This window comes from Pelophylax lessonae, assembly GCF_965119305.1.
Source record: "Pelophylax lessonae genome assembly, chromosome: 5".
Taxonomy (NCBI): domain Eukaryota; kingdom Metazoa; phylum Chordata; class Amphibia; order Anura; family Ranidae; genus Pelophylax; species Pelophylax lessonae.
In genome coordinates, this window is record NC_138772.1 from 52,296,992 (window position 1) to 52,320,369 (window position 23,378).

General features: G+C 42.2%; 1 protein-coding gene and 1 pseudogene across 2 annotated transcripts in view; both read left to right on the forward strand.

The window, feature by feature from the left end:
- Positions 1 to 23,378, forward strand: part of CALCR (calcitonin receptor) — a 490,211-nt gene that overhangs the window by 96,144 nt on the left and 370,689 nt on the right. The gene's annotated exons all lie outside the window — the stretch shown is intronic.
- LOC309555999 (elongation factor 1-alpha, somatic form-like) lies at positions 8,617 to 10,237 on the forward strand (annotated as a pseudogene). The gene has a single exon. The product of its transcript is annotated as an elongation factor 1-alpha, somatic form-like (transcript).

The following is a 23,378-nucleotide window of genomic DNA, read 5'->3' on the forward strand; positions in this document are numbered from 1 at the left end:
AAACAAAATGATTTACTTATTGAATGAATTCGAAGCTAAACAAATGTTTCCGTTTTGCTCATCTCTATGCTGCACAAAATGGGACCCTTTGGATATTCACATCCTCAGATAAAGCCCTTACATTCTCTTGCTTCACTGAAGGAATGCAGACTTGAATGCAGTTTAACACTATATTCCAACCTGATAGAAGAAAGAGTAAGACTGATGTCTTCTAGGGGCTTCTACAGGTCCTTGGGTAGCAGTCACATGGTAGGACACAGCTCCCAAAGACATCACTTAACCACTTTACCACCGGAGGATTTTCCTGCTTTACGTCCAGGCCACTTTTTGCGATTCGGCACTGTGCGAATTTAACTGACAATTGCGCGGTCATGCAATGCCGTATCCAGACAAAGTTTACGTCCTTTTTTTCCCACAAACAGAGCTTTCTTTTGGTGGTATTTGATCACCTCTGCGCTTTTCATTTTTTGCGATATTAATAAATAAACGCGACAATTTTGAAAAAATAACAATATTTTTCTACTTTGACAGTTAAAAAATATCCAATGTATTCAATTTTTGTCATATATTTAGGCCAAATTTAGCTAGATGTCTTTGACAAAAAAATTCTCAATGAGCGTATTTTTAACCGCTTTAAGACCGGAAGATTTTACCCCATTCCTGACCAGGCCATATTTTGCGATTCGGCTCTGCATTATTTTAATGGACAATTGCGCGGTCGTGCGAGGCTGTACCCAAAGGCATCACTTAACCACTTTACCACCGGAGGATTTTCCTGCTTTACGTCCAGGCCACTTTTTGCGATTCGGCACTGTGCGAATTTAACTGACAATTGCGCCATCATGCAATGCCGTATCCAAACGAAGTTTATGTCCTTGTTTTCCCCACAAACAGAGCTTTCTTTTGGTGGTATTTGATCACCTGTGCGATTTTTACTTTTTGCGCTATAAACAAAAAAAGAGTGACAATTTTGAAAAAATAACAATATTTTTCACATTTTTTTATATGAAATTCCCCCCAAAAAAATGTAAAAATCAAAATTTGTTAACATTTTAGGCCAATTTGTTTTCTGCTACATATGTTTGGTAAAAAAAATTGCAATAAGCGTATTTTGATTGGTTTGCGCAAAAGTTATCGCAGCTACTAACTACGGGAAATTTATGTAATTTTTATTGTTTTTTTTTTAACTAGTAATGGAGGCGATCTGCAATTTTTTTTGCGGGACTGCGTGATTGCGGCACACAGATCGAACCCCCTAACTGACATGTTTCACACTTTTGGGGGTACCAGTGACATTACTACAGTAATCAGTGCTATAAATATGCACTGTTACTGTAAAAAATTACACTGGCAGGGAAGGGGTTAACTTTTATTGGTGATCAAGGGGTTAATGTATGCCTGGTGCTTACTGACGTGTGTGGGGGGAGGGGACTGTGTGACACAGGCACAGATCGCAGGTTCAGCTATGATGAATCCTGCAATCTGTCCCTGCCTGTAACTTAGGAGATCCGCCCGCTTTGTTTACACAAGCGGGCGGATCTCCACACTCGATCCCCGACGATCGGGGAAGAGCAGCAGTGATCACCGCCGCTCCTCCCCTGGCCCGACTCCCGCTGTGTCTGAATACAGCGGGAGCGAGCCTCTGGCGGCGCCCACAAGGGGAGGAGTCCATCGACGTAAGTCTACATTGCTGGATGATAACGAGCCACTGTGCCGCAGTACCCTCAACGTGACCGGTCGTGCAAGTGGTTAAAACTTCAGGAGAACATCAACCCCATAGCAGGAGCTTCTGGTGTTTCTCCTTTCCAGTGATCAATCTAACTTAGAGCACAAAGTTTGGCCCACATGACCTTCAGGTATACAGCACGCTATACAGATAAGTGACATCCTCTAGTCCCTGGGAGCCTAACGAACACCCGCCCTTTTCCCAGCAGTGGTAGGGGTCAAGGACCCTTTCAGAACAGGGCTCAGCTATTTTTTTAGAACTGAGTAAAGGCCACTGGTGACAAGTTCACCAATGGATTGGCCAGATAGTAAGACAGGTAAAATTCCCCATACCCCCAGTACCACACTGCTGGCACAGGACTCCGGAGCCTCAGTTACAGAGTGACTGGTAGGTAATGAAAATACAGGAAGGCCAGAAGATCATGTTCTTGAAGGGACTGGACAAAAATAGTAAAATAATGTACACAGAAAGGCAGATGGGGGAACACATTCCTACACATTTATTAAAAAAGCTTGTGTAACATTTATATCTAGCATTTTTTTACAGAAAACAGTGTTCCTTTAAGTGACCTTTTGCAGAGAAAATGACAAGACATGCCTTCTGTTGGGGGATACAGGTACAGTATATGCCTTTAGAGTTTTCACAGTCATTGAGTGGCATGGGAAACAGAACAGATGCAACGGCAAAAGGGCGACCCTGGAAAGAGAAAAGCCTCCGGTAGGGCTCCAGGCTTGCTGTTCTTGGAAGGTTATCTGGGCATAAGTCTGCTAATAAGAAATGACAGCAGAAAAAAATATATAAAGTATGAAGTGTTATCGGATGGCCAGCTTGGAAGAAGTGATCAGACCTGCAGGAGATGGGCCTTCTGTTCCTAACTGTGGGATTGTAAAAAAGAGGTATTAACATCAGTTCATCCTTATGGTAAAGGAAACCTGGGCTAGGGAATAGAAGCAGGCATATTTAGTCATTCTCAACCTCTACTTCTTTCTCTTATACATTTTTTATTAAGGGTTTGAGATAAGTCTGTACAACAAAAGTATACATTATAATCATGTAATTTAACAATGTAGGAAAAAGTAGGGTTCTTACATCATTTTAATACAAATATATAACAATCACGATCTCTTATCCCAATTTATCTGCAGTACCCTACTTCCATTCCTATACAGCCAACCTTTACTTGCTATTGGCTGTCAAACTTGCATGCTGATCTAATGTCCTTAAACACTTGGGGACCTTGGACATCTGTGGTGCAGTAAAAAAAACGTAATCTAAGGGAGTACCTTTATATGTTGAGGGCATCCTTGTCTGTCATGAATGCTGTTTATTGCAGGAAACTGTCCCCCAAAATTATTATGTTGATTTATTATTCAAATATCTAGGAGGTCAGTGTCTGTCTATCTATCTATCTATCTATCTATCTATCTATCTATCTATCTATCTATCTATCTATCTATCTATCTATCTATCTATCTATCTATCTATCTATCTATCTATCTATCTATCTATCTATCTATCTATCTATCTATCTATCTTATCTATCTATCTATCTATCATCTCATGTAAACTGACTTATCGGCAGTCCTTTCCTCCCACGTTGTGTCTGTGTAAGGAAAGGAGAACCGTTAACCAGAAAGACTGTCAGTGCCCTCATTATCAGTGCTGCCTATCAGTGCTTATCAGTGCAACCTATCAGTGATCATCAATGCCGCCTATCAGTTTCCATCAGTGCTGCCTATCAGTGCTCATCAATTCTGCCTATCAGTGCCCTTCAGTACTGCCCATCAGTGCCACCTATCGGTGCTCATTAATGCTGCCTATCAGTGCCCATCTGGGCCACCTATCAGTGCTGCCTATCAATGCTACCTACTGTATCAGTGCTCATCAATGCCACCTATCAGTGCCCATGAGTGCAGCCTATCTGTGCTGCCTTTCAATGCCTCCTTATCAGTGCCTCCTCAGCAGACTCTGAGCTGAGAGCCTCTCTCTCTCATAAAGCGAAGAGCCTGCATTGACAGTTCCCCTTCCCTCCGCGCTCCTACAATGGGAGAGGAGAGTGCCGATCTGCTCCTTCTCCTCCCGCCTCTCTCCTCCTGTGTACACCATGGGAAGTGCGAAGCTAAGCAGCTGAATTTGAATGCGTGAGGGGGGAGGCTCTGAGCTATATGAGAGAGATGCTTTCAGCTCAGAGCCCTGCGGCCAGCAACCCCAATGAGGGAGTTTGTGGTGCAGGAACTTGACATACTGTACATACAAAATGTGACATACATACAATACATTACACAGTCATGGTCCACTGTTGTCACTGTCAGGGAACCCATCTTGAGAAATGCCTTCGCTGCAGAGCATGTAGACAGGAAGTGGCTGCTAAAAGGATGAAAGGTTTAGCAGTACTGAGAGACAACAAAAAGTGAAAGAAAGGTGAAAACATCCATGACCTACTGAACTGCCTCAAGGCAGAAGTGGACAGATGTTTCTCAGTTAGGAATACATACTTGAATAGAAATTTTCTTTTTTAAAACAGAGTTTGGTGTCACTTTAATTTCAGCAGAGCTCTGTAAATCTCACACCTGGATACACAGGAAGGCACAGAAAGGCTTCTTTCAGATACAGTATACACAGAGGCGGAAGTACCAGGGTTCCAAAGGTCACATTTGCAACTGGACCTTGAAATTTCGACACCATGGGGGGGGGGGGGAGGTACGTAAGGCTTGGTTCACACTGCTGCAACTCAAAACTATGCAACGTGCGACTTGCTTGTGATTTCCTTGCAACTTTTGTGATTTAACATTGCAGTCTAGGGCACTCAGTCCTCACTTAAAGAGGAAGTAAAGCCTCCTCTGTAACTTGTACCTATAGGTAAGGGTATATAATAAGGCTTACCTACAGGTACTGTAAATATCTCCTAAACATGGCCTGTGTAGGAGGTATTTACTTTGCATTCAGCCAGTGACATCACTGGCACATGCGCTCTGAAGGAACGGCCACCCGTGCCATTCCTTCAGAGCCCTGTGCCTTAAATGGCGGCTCCCGAATGCATGTGCGGGAGTGACATCATCACGACTCTGGCCAATCAGATGGCTGGAGGACGCAAACCTGGAAGGAAGACGGCTGAACATTTCGGCTGTGTCACCAGTGAGCGGGCGGCGCTGTGGGGGCTTCGTTCTAAGGTAATTATTTCATAATGAGCTGGTATGTGATGCATACTAGCTCATTGTGCCTTTGTCTTTCAGTTTTTTTTTTCTGACACTTACAACCTTTTTAAGATGCAGATAAGTAGTGCAGGAACCTTTTTCTGTCACTGTGACTCGAGTTGCATTGATTAAGGCAGCACACATTGAAACTAAAGCGGAGTTCCACCCAAAAGTGGAACTTCTGCTCATTTTCTTCCTCCCCCCCCCCCCCATCCGGTGCCACATTTGGCACCTTTCAGGGGGAGGTAGGAACGGGTACCTGTTTTTGACAGGTACCCTTCCCCACTTCCGGGAGACGGCGACATGACACTGTTACTTGGAAGTTTGGCCCCCTCCTCCTCCCCCCACGCCGCCAAACCAATCCGAATGCGCAATAGGGACCCGCCCGTGAAGCCGCAAGGCTTCACTGCCAGGTTCCCTTACCGGCAATGGCGGTGGCAGCACCCAACAGCCGATGGAAACATTGGCTGCGGTGCCGACATTGCTGGACTCCAGGACAGGTACGTGTCCTAATATTAAAAGTCAGCAGCTACAGTATGTGTTTGGAGGGGGAGGCTGGAACACTGCTTTAATGTGTTTTACTTTTCATGTTACCTAATGTGTCACATTGTTTTCTGGGGCTGATAAACGGTCACACAATGGAGTAAAGGGCCCTGGGCTCAGAGGAAAGAGCCCGGGGAATGATGGAAATGGCCCTGGCAGTCAGGGGGGACCTTCATGGTTTCTTACACTGGGACCCTGAAGGTCCTAGTTATGCTTTTGGATATATACTACTTCTTACCACCCTCTGAAAAGTGATTTGCAGTGTTCTAAAGGAGCTACTACCACCACCACATGAGAGAGCCTGAATTTAAATCCCTGTGGCAAGTAAAACAGTTCTCATATATCTATTATATCTGTATATTCAGACGTTTGTTTGGAGTTCGGCTTTTAACCATGTGATGGCCTAACAGGAAAAGAATGAGCTCTCCGTTGGATTCAGCGCACAATATTCAGCCTTATCTCATGCTACTTAATATGACAACACTGTAAAGATAAAGAAGGTTAATGAAAATGGTGTAAGCTTCATTTTTTTCCGATTGTAAATATTCCTTGAGCTATCGATTTCTCTTTCTTTTACCTTGTAATGCTTTTAATATAACTTTTCATTGACCTTCCAGCTTACTCTGATCAATAAGAATTTGCTCTGGAGGATAAGAAACAAGGCGATATTCAGCAGGCACAACATGGAATGAAATGGAAAAGGTTTAGAGATATTTTCAATGGTGGCTGCTCATATTTAGGCCATATAGGGAATTATGTTGACTTGACATATGGCAGTAAAGGCAGTCTGAAATGTGAAAGCTCAGCTCCTACATCTTAAAGTGGACCTGTGATTTATAATGCAGGGCACCACCTGTTCCCCCTCCCTTACTATATATAAAATTAAGACCATTAATGTAATTATCATAGATAAACAAATTCATACGAATAATATTTCTTGACTCATGTGTTTGTTAGTTCCTAATGCTATTATTTCCCCTCTTGTCATCCCATACAGCCACCATATAAAAACCTACATCCAGCCAAAAAAAAAAAAAGTTGAAAGGACATAGCTTAAGGTCGAAAAAAAAAAAAAACGCCCATGTGTATGTCGAACAAGCATGCTGGAAAACCAGCAGCCGACCGATTCCCAATCAGTGTGTGACGTATGGTCTGAGCACTAACAGGCTAACCCCTCACCCCTTCAACCTCTGCAGCAATGCTGGCAGCACTCATACATCTATTTCCCAAAGACAACCTCTGGATATGACGCTGAGCACGTGCACTCAACTTCTTTGGTGGAACCTGTCCTGTTAAACCGCTGTATGGTCTTGGCTACTGTGCTGCAGCTCAGTTTCAGGGTCTTGGCAATCTTCTTATAGCCTAGGCCATCTTTATGTAGAGCAACAATTCTTTTTTTTTTTCAAATTCTCATTGAAAAATTTAGTCATTTTGAGGGGACAGCAAATGTACACTGTTATACAAGCTGTGCACTCACTTCTTTACATTGTACCAAAGTGTAATTTCTTCAGTGTTGTCATATGAAAAGATATAATAAAATATTTACAAAAATGTGAGGAGTGTACTCACTTTTGTGAGATACTGTATGTATGTATATATATATATATATATATATATATATATATATATATATATATATATATATATTTCCTTACTGAGTTGCTGTCCCCTGCTGCACAATATTTCATCTGTCCAATTACCTTTATTATACTTGTTGTCATATTTTCCCCCATTCATGGTGTTGCTGAAATTTGTAGTCCCATGCTGCAAACCTTGCATCCCATATGAGTGTTTACACTCTCTCTAAATATCGGAATTTATTTATCTACATTCTACTTGTTGCAGGTCTGTCCCAGTCAGTGTTTATGTCTTCTGTATCTTTACCTATACTGCAGCAAGTTTTTTATTTTATTATACTGCATTTTATTCTATTGCATACTGCCATCCAATGATCTGGCAGCTGTTATCAGTCCCGCCCACCCCCTGCCCTTTTGTCCCGCCCCTGACCTCATATAAACCCCTTTCCCTTGCATTACTCCATTGGTTTGAGGAAGGAGCGACTGAGCATGCTCCGAAACATGTCCCGCCCACTCTGACTCACTTCCGGCTGCATGGATTCCATGTTGGTCCTGACAGCACAGCTCTCCATCTGGGATCAGAAACACAGGGTTTCCCACCGCTGGCCTGCTGGAACTTCCACCTGCAGCTGTCTTTACTTAAAGGAGGCATCCTGCTGGACATTAGGCATTCATTGAAATGCCTGTTTTTCACTTGTAACTGTTTTTAATCCTTCCTTGTTAATAAAGTGTTTTATTACTGCACTTAGAAGCGCCTTCTTCTCTGCTTTGTTTTACCTATAGAGTGCACTTCCCCCTTCTGAAGTGCTACCGTGGTGCATTAATCACATTTCAAGAGCCAGCCATTTACTGTTTGTCAAAGTATCCTTGTGATCCAGCACACCCTATTCCCCACACCCTTGGGCTGATGTCTCTTCTTTTCATTGAACTCCTTCTTCTTCCATACCTTCCTCCCCACCGCTGTAATATTCCAGTGTGGTGGGGTTACTACAACTAAGGGGCTGTCACAGGCTTTGATCAAGAGAGCCCAACTATGCCCATGCATCCAACCCCTCCATTTGTAGGCAGGTGCAGTCTACTTTCTCCACTCCTGGTGGCGCTCAACCACAGTGGCATTGCAGAGGGAGAGGAAGTTAAGAGGACGTGGTTCCTCTATCTTGTTCTGGGTTGCTAGGGAAGTTATCCGATTGGATGCTGCTGCCCCATGTGACTCTAACAGCCATATTGGGTCATATTGGGTCAGATAGAGCCTATTTAAGTCCCTGGTTCCTAGGCTTGGCTCGCATTTTGTTTGTGGGTAGTGTAGGGAAAGGTCACCCGTCTGACCAGAACAGTAGTTCCCTGCAGAGAGAGGTTCCAGTTGAGTAGTGAAAAGATAGAAACACAATCCTTCTGGAGACCTCCATTTTTGGGCTCGACTGGGCCAGGCCGCTTTCAACCCCTCAAGACAGATGCTGTCAGCACATCCAGACCAGCTCTGCTATACGTTTCTGAAATTGCTGGTTGGGGCTCTCTTCCTCACCGGGTCTGCAGCAAATTTACAAGGTGTCCATCGACCAACATTTAAAACTCCACAATGGGGAAGGAAAAGACACACATCAACACCGCCGTCATTGGACATGTAGATTCTGGCAAGTCCACAACAACTAGACATCTCATCTACAAATGTGATGGGATCGACAAATGTACCATTGAAAAATTTGAGAAGGAAGCTGCTGAGATGGGAAAGAGCTCCTTCAAATACGCTTGGGTCTTGGACAAACTGAAGGCTTAGCGTGAACAAAGTATTACCATCGACAATTCCCTGTTGAAATTTGAGACCGGCAAGTACCATGTCACCATTATTGATGCCCCTGGCTACAGAGACTTCATCAAGAACACGATCACTGGTACTTCTCAGGCTGACTGCGCCGTGCTTATTGTTGCTGCTGGTGTTGGTGAATTTGAGGCTGGTATCTCAAAGAATGGACAAACTCATGAACATGCTCTTCTGGGTGTGAAGCAGCTTATCGTTGGTGTAAACAAAATGGATTCCACTGTGCCACCATACAGCCAGAAGAGATACAAGGAAATTGTAAAGGAAGTCAGCACTTACATCAAGAAAATTGGTTACAACCCAGATACCGTTGTCTTTGTGCCCATCTCTGGTTGGAAAGGTGACAACATGCTGGAACCAAGCGCCAATATGCCATGGTTCAAGGGATGGAGCATCCCATGGAAAAGGCAGAGGCAGATGAAGAGCCGTCCTTCTGACAAGGCCACTGACAAGGCTCTTCATCTGCCGCTGCAGGACGTGTACAAGATTGATGGTATTGGTACAGTACCAGTTGATCGTGTTGAAACTGGTATCCTGAAGCCAGGTATGGTGGTTTCCTTTGCTCCAGTTAATGTAACAACTGAAGTCAAGTATGTGGAAATGCACCATGAAGCTTTGACTGAGGCTTTGCCCGGTGACAACATTGGTTTCAACGTAAAGAACATTTCCGTGAAGGATATCCGTTGTGGTAATGTTGCTGGCAATAGCAAGAACGATCCATCATTGGAAGCTGGTCAATTCACTACACAGGTCATTATCCTGAACCACCCAGGACAGGTCAGTGCTGGCTATGCGTCTGCAATTGCCTGCACATTGCCTACAAGTTTTCGGAGCTGAAGGAGAAGATTGACCGTTGCCCTGGTAAGAAACTGGGAGAAAACCCCAAGTCCCTGAAATCTGATGATGCTTCCATCGTTGACATGATCCCCGGCAAGCCCATGTGTGTGGAGAGCTTCTCTGACTATCCTCCCCTTGGTCGCTTCGCTGTGCATAACATGAGGCAGACTGTAGCTGTTGGTGTCATCAAGGCTGTTGAAAATAAGGCAACAGGTGCTGCCGGTAAGGTCACAAAGTCTGCTCAGAAGGCTCAGAAAACCAAATGAATATTTCAACAATCCAGCACCACCTCATTCTTAACCAGTGGTGGAATATTGGTCACAGAACTGTTTGTCTCAATTGGCCATTTAAGTTTAATAGTAAAAGACTGGCTAATGATAACCATGCATCGTAAAAGCTTCAGAAGGAAAGGAATCATGGACCATTTGTTTGTGGAAGTTATAAGTTATTAGTGTTTTTAAATCAGTAATTTTTAAGTGGGAACAACTTGACCAAAAAAACCTGTCACCAAATTTTTGGAGACCATTAAACAAAGTTAATGAGACGTGTTGTGGCTTGTAATTGCAAATAAAATCTAGTTCTCTATAAAAAAATAAATTAAAAAAAAATGGCTGGTTGGGTGCCTATCCACTGGGTTTGTTGGGAAATACTGGATTCTGCATTAAAGAGGAAGTAAACCCTGTGAAAAAAAAAAAGGTGAAAAAAAAACCTGTAAAGACAAAGGTATAATGAGCTAGTATGCATTGCATACTAGCTCATTATGAAGTACTTCCCTAAAAACGAAGCTTCCGACAGTCCTGCTTCCTGGATCGCGTCCTCCAGCCATCTGATTGGTCAAAGGCGCGATTACATCACTCCCATGCATGCGCGTGGGAGCCGCCGTTCATGGCATAGGGCCCTGAAGGAACGGCACGGGTGGCCGTTGCTTCAGAGCGCATGCGCCGATGACGTCATCGGCTGCATGCACTGTAAATATCTCCTAAACGGTGCATGTTTAGGAGATATTTATAGCACCTATAGGTAAGCCTTAATATAGGGCTTACCTATAGGTAAGAGTAGTTAAAGTGGGTTTACAACCACTTTAACCACTTACCAGCTGGGCACTTATACCCCCTTCCTGACCAAGTCAGACCAATTTTCAGTGCTCTGCTGAGTAATCAAAGCAGAAGCGAGCGCATGTACCCCCTAGGCAGACGTGCAGAATAACGTATATATACATAATTCTGCACAGGAGGGCCGCCCTGTAGCAGAAAATTTGCTATAGGGCTGTCCTTTAAAGCGGAGTTCCACCTAAAACCAAAATAAATACATAAAAATACCCCCGGGACAGTCAGGGCTAGTGCATTCCACAATGGATAGCCCCTGAACTGTCCCGGGTTGCACTTACCTGCAAGAAGAAATACTTACCTTGAAAATGTCTTGTCCAGCGCTGCCATCTCAGGTGTGGGCAGCTTGAAGCCAGCGCGATCCTCTTCTGCGTCCTCTTCCGTCTTCTTCGGTCCCACGATGCACTGCACCGGCCCCGCCGTCACTTCCGGGGCTGCAGCGTCATCCCTGCACAGCTTCTGGGCATGCCCAGAAGCTGTTTGGCAAGGTATGACGGCGTCTGCACCGGAACTGACGTCGGGGTCGGTGCAGGTGCATTGATTCCTGGGAGCGATGACGTTCAGCTCCCAGGAATCATTGCAAGCCAGGAAGCGACGACGGGCCGTGGCCGCCGAGGGGAGGAAGAGGAAGTAAGGTGAGTATATTATCTTCTAAACAAGGTAAGTAAAAAAAAAATTGCGATTATCCATTTGTTTTTCAGGTGACCCCGGGCATGAAGATGGACGGAAATTGCATTTTAGGGTGGAACGCCTCTTTAACTTGTTAAAAAAAAAAATACTTTTTCTAAAGATTAACACTATAAATATTTCCATTTCTCCCTATAATATGACAATTTTTTCAAGCTCCTGCAAGGCTCTGCGTCTCAATGAAGCAGTGCCCTGCGATTTTTGCAGTGCACAGTATCCTATTATATTCCAGATTTTGGAAACACAAACTCCGCTCCGGTCTTCTATCCATCCAAACAGCACATACTGAAAATGTCATAAAAATAAATAACCAATCCTGGAAAAAGTTTATTTGAACTGGTCCCCATTTGGCGTGTTTTGTTCCTTTTCATATAAACAGAAAACGGCAGAGCAGTTTCTGGTTCAGACATGAAAGATGGATGTGCAGGTGGACTGGATGTCTACTGCAAATGTTTGTTTCTGCCTGCCAGAATCGTGTTTGTAACTCAGTGTGACAGCGTGCTCCATACGCTTGACATCTGTTCAGCAGACCGAGCTAGTTCTCTCTCTGAAGACCGGATGTGTAACACTAATCGCTTGTTCGGATTAATAAATGTACATATATAAAATGAATATTGTCAAAGGCTGACAGTGCCTAGGAAGCTTTATTTTAGTGTTACTAAACCCAGGAGCCTGCATTCACTATATCTGCTCTCCCACAGTACACAGAACATGGAAATGCAATTATTTTAGCAAATATAAATGGATAAATACCTTTTCTCATCAGCAGTATATAGCAGTCTTGCAACTTGTATCAGTTTCTAGTAATGCTTGTAGGAGCAGTTTTCATTCTCCCCTGATACTCTGCCTGGACATGTCTGGACAGTGCCGATTGGCCCTGTGCTGATCACATGCACTCTCCCAAGAAAAAAAAAACTCTCCAGCAATACACACCAAACTGAGCATGTGCATCCCGTCCCCTGGTTCTGTAAATATCAGGTTATGTTTTGGAAACAGTGGAAGAAGGGGAGGATCAGAGAAGACAGGATCAAACAGCCTTTTTACACAATGTAAAAGATTAACCCCTTAGGTTCCACAGTGAGTTTAACAAACATGCTTTACTGCATATACACACTGATTTTACTGTTGGGGTTTTAGTAACACTTTAAGGGTCAGTGCACCAAAAAGTGCTATTTTAGATATAGGCAGGGCTGCTGATAGAAATTGTGGGGCCCCGTACAGACTACCTGACAGGCCCCCCCCCCCCCCCCTAAGAAAATATTAGTGCTATATTTAGTAGCTAAAAATACAATAAAATCATTGTTAGCAGAAACAAGTCCAATATAACTCACAGAATTCCTGCTAAATCTAAAAGAAAAAAACTGAAGTAATAAGAAAAAAAATTAAGATGAGATAAAAAAAAAATATACAGGCTGGACAGTTAGAGCTCTGGATCAGAGAGACAGAGGGAGAGAAAAAAGTTACAGAGATAACAAACTCAGGAGCAGAGCTAACATTAGAGCCAGCGCTGGGAGGGGGGCCCACACAGGGAGGGGGATTAGTGAGGGACAACTGTCTCTTTCTCAGCAGATAAATGCTGGCAGCAGGGAGAGGGGGAGAGACCAGAATCAGCTGCTGGAGGAAGAGTTCTGTAAATGTCATTCATCACTAATCCCCCTCCCTGTGTGCTCAGGCCCCCTACAAGAGGATGGGTGGTCCCCCCCATCAGTGGCCCTGGATATAGGTTTAGTCAGGGCTTTTTTTCTCAGAGAATAGAAGCAAGCACTTCCGAGTCATCCCTTTTCCCTGCCTTCTACCCACCTCCAAGCACCTTCCTTTGGTTCCTCTCTCTGCCCACCGCCCTCTACTGCCCCTTTTGAAGAATATATTCATTTTGTTGTGTTTTCATTTTTGTAATTTGTATGGAACTTGTTAAGAGTAACCAGAAAAACAATAAAATAGATCCCCCAGCAACCAAACCCCTTACCCTCCCCCCACCCATCCACAACAATAGATCTCCCTGCAACAATAGACCGCCCTACAACAAAACAACAAAATACCCATAGTAACAATAGATATACCCCAGCAACAGTAGATCCCTTCCAGCAACAATAGATCTTCCAGTAGCCAGCAACAATAGACCTCCCCAGCAAAAATAGATTCCCCCCCGCAACATTAGATCCCCCCAGTGAAATTAGATTCTCCGGCAGCCAGCAAAGTTCTCACAAAAAAAAAAAGACCTGTGTTTAGTCTGGTGGCCTATGTCAGACCCCAAATCCTATTGTGTCTTGGATTCTCCAATAGTGAGATCTCCCTGCCATGATTCTCAACAATCTTCCTATCCACTTGCGAGTTTTGGATGTCCCAATCACCTTCTTGTGTTCCAGCACCTCCTGTTCCAGTCTCTTTATTATAAAATAAATAGAAACTCTATAAAAACCACCAAACAACTACTGTTAGTGGACTACCACAGGAATAGACATACATAGTCCCTAAAAGAATTATATCATAGTTAACAATTCATATTTGAAAACAAATTCCAATATCAGCCAACTTATGGGGAAAAAAAAGAACATATATCATACTAAATTACCAACAGACAATGTTCAATATTTATTACAGGTGCTAATATAGCACCATCAATTTACACATACTGTATATTCATATCAGTGCCTGCCCTCCAGGTGCTTACAAGCTAAGGTCCCTACTCACAATCAGACTAGGGCCAGTTTAAACATGAGCCAAATAACCTACCAGCTTGTCTTCGGAGTGTGCGAGGAAATCCACACAGGCCCAAGGAGAACATGAAAGCCCAGGCATGGTGGGCTGTGGTTGGGATTCGAACCATCAACCTAGTACTGCTAGGCAGAAGTGCTAACCACTTAGCCACTGTGCTTCATATTTTCATCCATCTATGAAGAACAGAGACCAAACCATCCATGAATATCAAATTCTATCCCAGACTATGTAAAAACATAAATATTATCTTTGGGCTTTAGGTAGGCTTTATCCAACCAATATAGAACCTGGCAAAGTCATACACCTCTTAAAGTAATAATCCATTGGTTGCTTCAAATGACATAAATTCGAGTATATACAGTATATTGGTGTTCAATATTGTTTTTTTAGGGTTTATATTATTCCTGTGGTAGTACATTAGCAGTAGTTTTTTGATGGTTTGGTTGTAAATTTTGTCTACTGTGGTCTCCATGTAAGAAAATGGTTTTGAATCCTTTCGTTTAGCATTAAAAAATAGAAATCCTAGCAGGGAAAGTAGAAACTAGACATGTGAGATACATTTTGATACGAATCAAAATTCAGACAAAATTTTCATTTTTTGCAGGTTTGTATATATCCAAATCTTCAAGTCACAATAGCAACGAATTTCAAAGAATCTGAAATAAATTAATACGAAACACTGAAATTCATTTATTGCATTCGGACCTTTTGGTAATCTTTGAAGAACATAACGAATGATCCCAATTGATTCAGGTCCATTTCAATGTTGCATTAACATTTTTTTTTTATTATAAAAAATGTACTACATATGAAATGGAGACATAATGCAACAAATAGAGTAATGTATAAAAGGGAATTAAGATGATGATTCCTTTGTGTTTCGGTAGGATGGAGGTCAGAATCTCCAAATCATAACATAACAGATGAATCCAAAATTCATTCAGAGATTCTGATGGATCCACCTCCATCCAACCCATAAAGTGCATAAGTAATCTTCCGAAATACCGAATGAACATGTTAAAACAAATATAGCCAATCTTCCAAAATAACTTTTGAAATACGAATTGATTTAGAAGAATGAATATACAAAATAAATCTGAATATACGAAGCGAATCTGAATATACAAAACAAATTGTGAAAAAGAATCATTCTAACATAACAAATATGATGAAAGAAATGTATCAAGGGATACTGAATTCTCCTTTTGCTTTTTGTTGAAAAAAATAAACCTGTCATACTTACCTGCTCTGTGTAATGGTTTTCCCCAGAGCAGCCTTGATCCTCCTCTTCTTGGATCCCTCTTCGGCTCTCCTGGCCCCTCCCTCCTGTAGAGTGCCCCCTCAGCAAGCAGCTTGCTATGGGGGCACCTGAGCCGAGCCGCAGCTCCTTGTGTCCATTCAGACATGGAGCCCTGCCTCATTTCTCTCCTCATTGGCTGACTGACTTTAAATGACAACAGTGGAAGCCAATAATGCTGCGCTGCTTTTTGAGCCAATTAGGAGGTGAGTCCCGGGCAGCCGAGACACTCCTGCAACATCTCTGGATATAGATGGACCTCAGGTAAGTATTAGAGGGGCTGAGGAGGGAGCTGCACACAGAAGGCTTTTTATCTTACTGCATAGAATGCATAAAAATAGAAAACCTTCTGACTTTAGAACCACTTTAACAAGCGAATCTGAAATGAAACACATTATTTCCATCGTGCACATCTCTAGTGGGAACACCTAAAAAAGAGTGCTGAGATCCTACCAAAAGGTCCCTGAGAAAGATAAAACTTTGTTAAATGGTTTAAATTTCCAGCAAACTTCCCACTCCTTGCTGATTAGACATTTCTAGTTTTGACTGAGGCATGTGGGTCTGCTGCTGAGAGATTATCGTTGGAAATCAATAAGCCTTGTTATAAATGTAAGAATACACCCCTCTATCAACCTCTGAATATTGCTGCCTTGAGTGTCTCCACCACATACAAATATAGTTCATATATGCTAGCAGTAGCACTCTTTGCTGCTATGCCATGACTGGCTCTTATCAGTACTAAAGGAGACCAGGGCTGTCACGAGGCTGGAATACACTGATACAGATTAATTTCAGTCTGCATATTCCTAGATACAGTCTAACAGTATGTAAAAAATGTGTGTCAGTGCCAAAAGTGAATGCTTGTAATGTTCTTTGTTACAAAAATAGAAAATGTTCTTTATATAATGTGTACCTGTAGCCAGGTGCTTTGCTAAGAATTGAGAGAGTTAGGGAGACACTGGATGCAGCTGCTCTGTGTAGCTGCTGTCCTGCAGTGCTGAACTGGTTAACAGCTATATCAGCAAGAGAAGGGAGCTGCTGAGCAGGAAGAGTTCAGTACACTGAGTCAGGCAGCACTGAACTTTGGGAACTGTAGTCCAGAGGAGAGAGATTCTATGTCATGGTCAGGGGTCAGGCTCAAAGACCAGTAACTATAGCAGTAGAGACACTCCCAATGACCATCAGGATAGGCATACAAGCAGGTCATCCTGGTAGATGATGCATTCTCATCTGAGGTGCAGGGTCTAAGCACTATCCAGTGTTCACCAGAGCTCCTGATGGGGGAGATGGATTTTGAAGCACGTTAGTACCAGGTCATGGTCCTCAGGATCGCCCCACCAGGAGGTGAGCAAGCCAGAGTCCAGTAGCAGATATATCAGGTTGGGACCAAGCAGAAGCGTAGCCAGTACATAATTCAAAGGTTGGTAAAAAGTAGTTGCAGGTTGGGATCAAGCAGAAGTATAGTTGAAGAACAAGACAAAGATCAGAAAGGAGTAGTTGCGCAAATACAGACAGCAGCAGGAGTGACAAGAGCTGGAGAGAGCACAATAATCTGGCAAACAGGAAGTGCAGAAACATGGCTTAAATCAGGAAGTTCATGGGAGGAGCAAGGAGTTCAAGGTTCAGCAGAAACAAGGCACAAGGCAGGATTGTACCATGGATCACACAGGCTGCTGTCCAGCATCTCCGGTGGTTCAGCAAGAAGAGACATTGCTAGACAAAGCAAAGGTTGCTGGTTTAGACCTGGGTCTTGACACTGTACTGTATTTAAGAGCTTTTGAACTGCATTTCCCAGGGGGAGATTGTCAGGAGGAGGGAAAAGAGCTATATTTTCTCAGGTTGTACAGGAATTTCTCTTGCCATAAGGGAGAGTGCACATAACTGTCCAGTGTGTACCAGCACTGCTGCATATCAGTGACCTGGGCAGGATCTAGAGTGCTGAGTTTGGGAGTGCAGACAGCCAGAGTCACCTTGGTGGAGAGCAGACAGTGGACTAGTCGCTGTGTATGATCGGATAGTGAGCTGCTGCCTGCAGACTTGACTGGGACAATTCTTATGTGCACCAATGGTCCAACTGGGCCCCGATACTAGCCAGCTGAGACGTTGGGACAAAAGAGACCTTCACCTTATGCTTCTGCTAAGAGGTACCTAACAGGGGACATTGTACCATATCCTAGTTATTTTCCTAGAGTGCACTCTAGATCAGTTGTATTATTTTTATTCACCTTGCAGTTAATGCATATATGCACTTCTTATTGCTGATCTTGGTGATTCGCGAGTTCATTCCAATCCAGTGGTGCTGAATTCTAACCTGCCAAAGGATTGGTATTTTTTGTCTATCCAGTACTGAGATTTTCAGAGCTCGGCCACATAGCACAGCCCTGTCTAGCCGGGCAGGTACCCGGTTTTTCCCAGCTGCAGTTAAGCAATACTTATAGGTCCTGCCCTCCCCCAGCCTGTAACTGTAAACCGAAAGGAGAAGCAGCAAACTGAACTCATTCTCATCACTTAGCTCTCTCCTTTGTTCAGCATGCATATTGCTCTGCATTACAACTGATTGGCTTCTTGTGTTGCTTCTCCTGCCTTTAGTCTGAACTCTGCTGTACAGGGACTAATGCCAACTGAAATTCAGGTACTTATACTGCTTATATTTATAAAAAAAAAATACATGTAAAAATGTACTAATGAATACAGAGCTGCAGTAATTTGCGTCTTATATCTGAATTTTAGTTTTTAAAATATAAAACTGACCAAAACAATTTACATTTAAAAACTACAGGTTGTGGGCATTATAAATAACTCTTTTAAAGAACCTTTTACTTCATAAGAGTATACTTCATACGCTAGTGTTTTATTATGTTTATTTGTCACCTTTGTTTGAGCTTCTTCCAGTCATTGGCCTGAAAGCTCTTGGATAAGCTCCAACACACGGAGTCATAAATTCCCCATATGTAGGGTCGTTGCTGTCGGTTGACTGAAAGTTATAGATGTGTATCTAGGAAACGGCCGCCCTTGACTCATGTCTCATGTCTTCTGGTCATGTCGCTCTCATGGTTGACCGATGTCGATGGGGAGTGTTTATGGCCGTGGGTGTTTGGTCAAGATTCTTCAGCTCATACGCATATCTTCACGCTAGACATTTATGTTGACACTTAAACTCGAACCAACCATCATCAGAAGCTTTAACATCAACAGATGACCTATGATTGGCTCCCACACCTTTAACTGTTACCTGATTTAAATAGCAATCACACCTAGAAATATATTTTTCTTTTTTTGATGGAGCAGAACAAAGTTAAAGTCCATCCCCATCACCTCCTCCAGTTGTCTCCTCTTTGGTTATGTATGGTCCTCCTCTTCTTCTCTTCAGATGTGGGTTCTCCTGACTCCTGTAAAGATTGGCAACTACATAATGATGTGTGAGCGCCGTTCTACACCAACATCCAAGGGCAGCTCGGGGGTGGGTGATGCCTTAGCTTTAAAGGAAGTTGGTTTAATGACACTGGAAACCACTTCCCATTGCTAAGGTATATATAGAGGAACTAACTTTGTGCTGAGAGAGTCTGCTGTGGGAGCTGCATTGTGAGGACAATGTACCATGTGATCTGCTTTTCTGATTGCATTACCCTCTAATGTGATATATTTCTTTGCCTTTCCTCATGTATGGACTTTATTGCATGGTTGGACTTCTTTAACCTAAAGTTATGGGCAGTGCCACTAGGGACAGAACAGCCAAACTAGGAATAGCTAGTCTACGCACAACTAAATGTATGCACAGCCAATTAAAAGTAACATATAGCCACGTATGTGCCAAGGATGTTCTACCTGCAATGCTCTGCCATCAAATTAAAAAGCAGCTCAGTAAATGGGGCATCAATTCCAAGGAAACTTTGTCTGTGTACTTTGCTGGGGAAGAGGAGATCAATGGTTTAATCATGTGTAGTTATGGTGTGTCACAAAGAACTGGGAACTGAGAGTAAAGCCATATCTAACCCTCTGCGTTATAGTCGAGAGAGAATTGTACATTAACAAGGGTAAACCTTAAAGCTATAAACAAATGTGAGTGTAAAGAATACCAGAAGGAGAAACAGCCAGCTGACAGAGGAAGCGGTAATGGTGGCAGAAGACAGGGGTCCTGGAATAGAGGGAACAGTTTGTGCCTAATGTTCCCCACTTAGTGGTATATTGGAGCCTGCTGTGGTACAGAATCTGTAGTCAAAGGCACTTTGACGCAACACGTAGGGCGGAGCACTACTTGCTACAAAATATACAAAACAAAGATCTTATCAAGTTGCAACACGATAAATCCAAGAGAGTGAGCTGTCAGGCAGACCAGATAGTGACCCAGACAAGATAACTTTCACACAAACCAACCAATTTTGTTTTGTTTTGTTTTTCTCAAAAACATGTAGGAGAATGCATTTTGGCCAAAATGTATCAATAAATTCGATTTTTTTTTTAATTTATTTAATAGGTTTTATAGAAGAAATTAGAAAAATAGTTTATATTTTCAAACGTTTTGGGTTTTTTCCTTTTCATCCCAAAAAATAAAAAATCCAGCGGTGATCAAATACAATCAAAAGAAAGCTCTATTTGTGTGAAAAAAATTATATAAATTTAGTTTGGGTACAACCTTGCATGACTGCGCAATAGCCAGTTAAAATAGTGCAGTGCCGAATAGCAAAAAATGGCCTGGTCATAAAGGCGGTAAAATCTTTCGGAGCTGAAGTGGTTAAACTGTGGCTCGGCCATCTATTTTTAAGTAGCCTTGGTGAATGAAGCCTAAGGCCCTTTCACACCTGTACGACCTGAAAGTCGTGCGACTTTAACACGCCTTTGACACAACTTGACGCAGCCTGTGTAATCTTGAGGTCTATGGACCTCAAGTCGCATCAAAGTGGAACCAAAGTAGTGCAGGGACTACTTTGAAATTACTGCGACTTGAAGTCGCACAGATATAAATGGTACTCATTGGAATTCATGGGGTACAACTTTTAATGCGACTTTGCAGTCCCAAGTCGCAGGACAGTGTAAAAGGGGCCTAAAACTGATTTTTTTTAAAATGTGGCTTTATATACACTTTAAAGCCCAAGTTTAAAGGATAAAGTAAGAAACTGTTATATCTATTGGTTTTAGGCTGGGTTCACACATGTCCGGCTGCAATTTTCAGTCCGGAGTCTGGTGCGGTTTTGTTCACTGGCTTAGGTGCAATTCAGGTGCAAATTTTTACTTGAATTCACACCTAAACCGGAGTCAAAATCGCACAAGACCCTTTTCAAAAAGGGACCGCAGCAACTCCACACATTTGTGAACCGGCTCCATATAAAGCCGTTCCAATTCACTTGTTATGCAAACTGGATGCAGTTAAAAGCGCATCCAATTTGCATATATGTGAACCCTGCTTTAAAGGGTAACTCCACTTTCGTGGGGGAAAAAAATCAGCAAATAAAGAAAAAACAATAGCGTATACAATTGCGACACAAGTCATATTGTAATTGAATGTTTTAAAAAATGACCTTTCCTTTTCAATCTGCAGCCGCTGTGATTTTCTGGAAATGCAATGCAATATGGCCGCCTGGAGCTGTTCTGTACACAGAATGTATACTGACCACACCCCAGAAACATCATTTCCTGCTTGTGTGATTGGCTCACCAATTTTCCCAGAATGTTAAAAGTGAAGATGACCAGCGCTATGGAGTATGTGAGATAAATAGAAACAAGATAGGTGTAAGCTGCCACCAACCAACCCCTGGGGTACAAGGGTTAAAACGTGAGATAAAAATAGAAAAGGCTGGCAAAGGCGCTACCTATAAGTGATGACTAATATAGAAATCATCAATGTATGATCAAATAAATATATAAATGCAAATAGTGATATAAAGTGCAAAGTGTCAGTGGCTGAAATAATCAAGGGTATAAATTCCACAAACCCTCAAAAAGTGCTCAGTATATATAAATGCTATATAAAAGTGGATATTTCTGCGCTAATATAATTATTTTGGTAATAAATTAGTATTGTAGGGTGAGCTGCTGCACAAAGGAATCACAGAAAAAACCCAAAGTGAATATTGAACGAAAATGTGCTGCGCTAGAATATAGTGAATAATGAAATCACCAAAAAAATACAAAAATAATATATAATACAAAAATTATATATATCACTCTATATGTGTGTGAGGATAAGGTAACCAGAAGTTAATCAGTATTCCTTAAAAATGTGAATATCACCAATGTAAATCAATAATCACATAAATCATAAATCATCCAGTGTAAATTATAATAAAGTGAAAAATAAGGGTAATAATTAAATTAAATCCCAATAAAGTCCACTTATTGACTTTATGGACTTTATTGGGATTTAATTTAATTATTACCCTTATTTTTCACTTTATTATAATTTACACTGGATGATTTATGATTTATGTGATTATTGATTTACATTGGTGATATTCACATTTTTAAGGAATACTGATTAACTTCTGGTTACCTTATCCTCACACACATATAGAGTGATATATATAATTTTTGTATTATATATTTTTTTTGTATTTTTTTGGTGATTTCATTATTCACTATATTCTAGCGCAGCACATTTTCGTTCAATATATATAAATGCTATACTGTAAGCAAGCGGAAATGTGCAATGAGTGATAATAATAAAAGTGCACAAATTGTGATAATTATTTATTGTAAATGATATTAACTTATAAATTGCAGGTGATAATTAAATAATGAATATATAAATAAATAGTGTAAAATGTATAAAAAATTGTTATATCGCAAAGAATAATTTCATATGATAAAGTGCATATATATTCCTTAATGTTGATATAAATTATAGTGAACCAAGTGAAAAAATAGGAAAGTGAAACGTTCTTTCCTAAAAGGTGGTTAGTATAGTGTCCAAAATAACACCAAAGTTATTTCATAGTGGGGGTGGGGGGCAGCACAGGGGGGGGGGGACAGGGGAGCACACAGGGGCCCAGTGACAGCAGGAGTCAGAGGAGTGGCGGGGTCAGCATACAGAGAAACCAATCTCCTTCATTTTCCTCCTGCAGCTAAAGGAGAACAGTGATTCCTCTACATACTGCTCCCGCCGCCCCTCCTATCCAGGTGTACAAAGGAGCCGCACAGGCCCCCTGGAGCATAGGGCCCGGTTGCAATTGCAACCCCTGTAGTTACGCCCCTGCCTGTTATTAAAATTGTTGGTTTAGCTGGGCTTTACAATTAATTTACAGCACAAACTCATTAGAGAAGTTTTCATAAACGTCTCTGTAAACCTTTCTCTTCGTTCATTATTAACGCTCACGTCTGTACGCAGAATGTAGATTTTTCCACAAAAGGGGGAGTGAGAGCTACAACATCCCTTTTCTACCCTCCTTAGCCCCCGTTCACACTGGGGCGACCTGTGAGGCGACCTGGTCGCCTCACAGGTCGCAGCAGGTCGCCTCCCATAGGGAAGCTGCGGACCCGTTCTGATAGGAGCGACACAAGTCGCTCCGACTCAGAAAAAGGGTCCGGAGCTTCTTTGGGGCGACCAGGAGGCGACCGCCATAGACTTCAATGTTATGAAGTCCGTGGCGGCCGCTCCGAGGTCGCGGCGCGCTGCTCGCACCGCGACCTCGGAGGTCACGGTCCGAAGTAGCGTTGCCCCAGTGTGAACGGGGGCTTATCCTTTTTTTTTATTTCTTTAATATGTATCCACTCACTCCCAAACAGAAGTGATTGGTGTTTTTTAATTAGCAATAAATTATATAAATAGATTTTTTGGAAAACTAAAACACTTCTGCACATGAGAAAGTATTCTGTTGCTGTTAATTCAAGTTTTTAATACATTTACATTGGTGGGAATAGTAATAGCGCCGTTTGTTTAATGT